Genomic DNA, 4,685 nt, shown 5'->3' on the forward strand with positions numbered 1-4,685 from the left:
AAAAGAAATTAAAGGCTGGTGCAACTAATAATATTTCAAAAGTAAAATAATAATGTTTAGCTTTCATCTAAATGTGTAAGATATTCAGTTATTTCCAAAATATTTACTTATTTCTCTCTGTGCATCTATATATCTGTGTATAAATGACTCTATGTTAAATTTTAAAAAATGGAAATTAAAGGTTGGTGCCACTAATAACATTTTAAAAGTCAAATAAAAAAAGAATAAATCCCCACGACTCAATTATCACTCAAAAGCCCCATAAATAAGAGTGCAAGGTTTTGTATAAACTAGATATAAACCACAATACAACCATCACAACTTCAACAAAACAAAACAGGAAAAATTAAAATATAGAAACATAAGACAAGGCTTAAAATGACTCCAGAATCTCCCATTCCTTCGAAGGTGACATGTGAGGCTCTTAAGGGTAGGAAACAAAAATTATGAAATCAAGCTATTCAACATGATATCAGGGAAGACAATAAAACAGGTCACTATAGCATTTGTCAAGCTCACAGAAAATGTCAGTAATATTGGGTCAAATAACACAATCAGGGAGTCTACCCAAGACAATAATTAAAAGCTAGATGAGCTATATGATACAAAATGTAAAAGACTAGAATGCAAAAGTTTAGAAGCTCGTCATCATGGCACATGCCTGTATTCCCAACACTTAAGAGGCTAAATCAGGAAGATCACAGTGAGCGCAAAGCCAGTCTTGGTACAGAGTGATTTCAAGGTTAGCCTGAACTAAAGAGTGAGATTCTGTGTCACAAACAAAACAAAAAAGAATTAAGGTTCACAAAAAAGCTCCAAATAAAAATGTAGAGCATTAAAATTCTATCAGAAGAATGGTCAGAGCATGTGACAAGTGGCAGGACAGAGTGACAGAACTAGGTAGAAAACAGCTATCTTGTAACCAGTTAATGCCAAATGCCGTATAAACATGAGGACATGAAAAAAAAAATCCAGCAACTCCTAGATGATGAAAATAATGTTAATCTAAGATTGATTGGAAGTACAGAAGACCTGACTTACAAACAAGTTTTGTTCCAGGAGATCGTTTATAAATCAGATTTATTTCTAAGTTTGATGAAGTCTTACATACATGAGCAAAAATATACAATGTAAATCATAAAACAATCCACAGCATAAGTGGCTTTCCTATTGCTTCTGTACATCCTGGGTACTGACAGAGTACAATAATAATGTATTTTATAATACTGTATAATAAGCACACAGCACCACCACTATGGCAATATCCAGCAGACACATGAGCAACTTCCTCAATTTGTCCACAAATTACATCTAGGTAATGTGAGGTCTGTTTGCATCTGTGAAAGTTCACAACATGAACATTCACAAGTTGGGACTTACTGAAAGGAAAAATCAGAAGCCCACACATACAGAATTAGAAGTAATAGCACAAAACATTCCAAATAGGTAAGACTTCAACACATGGATAACTGAGGAATATGGAACTTCAGTCAGGATCATGAAGGAATTGCTAAATGATATGTCTCATGCATTGTGTCTAGATGTCCTCCCAAAATTTCATGCACTCATGGGGAATGTTTTTTGGAGTCATTTTAATCTAGAAATTTTGACTGATTCATTATCTAGTGCTGGGATTATGGATGTGAGTGCTACAAACTTCCTAAGTTGGGTAGCCTGTACACAATATAAGGGACAGAGTCTTCTCTCAATTTTTGATATTCTTGTCTTATTGTTTTGGCTGTCTCCTGCTGCTGTGAAGTGTTGCCCTTATTGGCCAGGCCACCCTGTCTTACAGCCAGGTAATTATGGATCAAGCCCTATACAACTGTGAGCTAAATAAACCTTTTGTTCTTTAACTTTCGGCATCAGATATTTTGTCTCAACAAAGAGAAAATTAATCAAGGCAGAATTTGGTAGCAGAGCAGTGGCATTGTTGCTATGATTATACCTGATCATATGGTTCAAGAAACTTTGAAAATAGCTTGTTGGATGAGTTTGGAAAGGTTCAGAGATGTCATCTGAGAGAATAATTCTTGAATGACTTAGGATGTTTTGTGTGGGAGATTCTGACCAGAGCTCAGAAGATCAGAAGGCTGATAGAAATCCTGCTGGAAAAAACCAGGCTTGGGAGCTTTCTTCTGAGAAGATTGGTTGCTGGGCACAAGACAATGTACGTTATGGCTTGGCAGAAAATTTGCCTGCATTTTACTCATGTTCAGAGACTTTGTTTGACACTTTTTTTTTTGTCTGCTCAGCCCACCCTTTGGGCAGGGCTGGAGCAGCATGTGGTGCTAGGGATCAAACTGCAGCCCTCTGCACTTGCCTAAGCTTGCCTGAGCAGGTGCTTTAGACCACTGAGCTACCTTGCCAGCCCAGGGACTTTGTTTGATACTCAGATTAAAAATTGTGAACTAATTATTGTGGCAGAATGAATTTCAAGGTAGTCAAATGTTGAAGCTGTGGAATCATGATTATTGGGGTTTTTTGCTCACATATAGGCTGAGAACCAAGAACAAAAAGCCAAGCAGAATCGTCTAAAATGTGAGTTTGGCCAGAAAGGAAGCTCCAGTAAAGTCAGGAACTGTCAAGGTAAAGCAGAGGAAATCTTGATTGCTGAGAAGGAACACGAGAATAGAAAATATGGGGGGAGGGGTGCTGGTGGGTTAGATCAGTTGTCTAAAGTGCCTTCTTGAGCAAAATTAGTGAGGGGCAAGGGACTGTAGTTCGATCTCCAGCACCACATGCCACACCAGACATGTACTTAAGGCAGCCTGATCCAACCAAAAAAAATCCTTCTCAAGTTTTTGCTTAAGAATAGAAAAGACAGCCTGAAGGAATCACAAGAAACAGCACAGCAGCACCCCACTCTTTGTAACATCAAAATTGCAAAATTGAAAGACTTTGCTTTGAGAAGTAAGCCCCAGAGCACCATGTTCTAGAATGGCAGCAGCTACATGAGATTCCAAAATGGCTGAAATGTAGAGAATTTGTTCCTCGAATTGGATTCAAAGTGCTCAGTAATCTAAGCACTTAAACCCTACGGTCAAAAGAGCAAAAGTTGGCTACTTCTCCAACTGTCAACAGACTATAGCAAAATCCATGTGGTGCTGGTATTAGGCCCATGCAGAATACAAAAGTTATGGGGCAAGGAAGGTTTTTTTTTTGTTTTTTGTTTTTGAGATTTCAGAAGGCCTAGGAGGTAGTACGTAAAACTGTGAGCATGAAGCCAAAGGTGCAATTTAGACTCCAGAAGTTTGGACAATCCAAGAACATGGATTATTTGTGAAAACCTGCAAGAAGAGAGCAGATTGTGCTCAGAAAAGAAGCCATCAGAACTACAACCACCAGTAGTACATTAGGGGTAGAGTCAAACAATCCCTTTGGAGCTTAGAACTTACCACATACTGCTTCAGATGCTGTACATGGAAATACAGGGCTTAATATTTGTCCTCCTGGATTTTGAATGTGTTTTTGGTCTTATTCTCTTGTATTCCACTGCTTGTAACTTTTGTAATGGAGATAATCTACCTTGTTCCATTGAATGTTGGAGGTAATTAACTTTCTTTTCTTTTCTATAAGGGCTCATATCTAAGAGTCTGCCTTAAATCTCAGAGGAGACTTGGGACGTGGATTTTCCAGCAATCCTGAAACTGAGTTTGGAAACACTTGCAGACGGACGAAATGTCTTTTTCATGAAGGGATGTTGTGCATGAGTGTTTAGCAGGGGAGGGGGGGTCAAGGGTAAAACATTGTGATTTGTGTCTGGATCTTCCCCCAGAGCCTCATGCAGTCATGGTGTGGGTACTTTTTGAAGTCAGCTGAATCTAGAGTTTGTGACTGATTCATTGTCTAGTTCTGGGATTTGTGAGTGAGTGCTACACCTGCCATAGAGCAGATCACCTACATACAATGTAAGGGATGGAAACAGTCTTCTCTTCCCCTTTTGCTCTTCTTGCTTTTTCTGTTTCCTGCTGTCCAGTGCCATTCTACTCTTCCTTGGAGCCAGCTGAATATGGACTGAAACCTCCAAAAGATGTGAGCCAAGTAAATCTTTTCTTACTTAATTTGGTCATCAAGTATTTTGTCTCTGAAATGAGAGAAAACTGACCACGATAACATATCATAGTCAAAATCCCAGAAGTACAACCCAAAAGCTAGAATATTAAATTGGTTAGAAAGACAAGTCATGCATTAATAATTAGAATTAACTCCAGACTAGCCAATACAAACCTACCAGAGGATCATGGAGTAAAATTTTCAAGCTTCAAAAGAAAACAATTTCCAACCAAGCTTGATATAGCCAGAAAAATTGTGATTCAATATTAATGAACAAATAAGATATTTTTATGACAAAGAAAACCTAAAAATTAATAACCATCAAAATTACATTCAAAATAATTCTCATGAATACCCTACAAGGAGACAATGAAGCAAAAAATGACAAAAGAACTAAAAGACTACGTGGGATGAACAGTTAAGGAAAACAGAAAGAATCAGCAGCAAGAAAATAAGGCAATTACAACAATGTCAATACCTTCTTTATTTCGCTTGATCATTGTTGGTTTGAAGTTGAGACTGTCTGAGACTAGGATTGCTACCCCTGCTTTTCTCTGAGGTGCTGGGGCATGTAGTATTTTGTTCCATCCTTTGACTTTCAGCCTATGAATGTCTTTATGAGTTAAATG

General features: G+C 37.9%; 1 pseudogene; it reads left to right on the plus strand.

Moving 5' to 3' along the window:
- Positions 1 to 1,354: 1,354 nt before the first annotated feature.
- LOC101569177 overlaps positions 1,355 to 4,685 on the plus strand; it is a 14,978-nt pseudogene continuing 11,647 nt past the window's right edge.

This window comes from Octodon degus, unplaced genomic scaffold (assembly GCF_000260255.1).
Source record: "Octodon degus isolate 3935 unplaced genomic scaffold, OctDeg1.0 scaffold00211, whole genome shotgun sequence".
NCBI lineage: Eukaryota > Metazoa > Chordata > Mammalia > Rodentia > Octodontidae > Octodon > Octodon degus.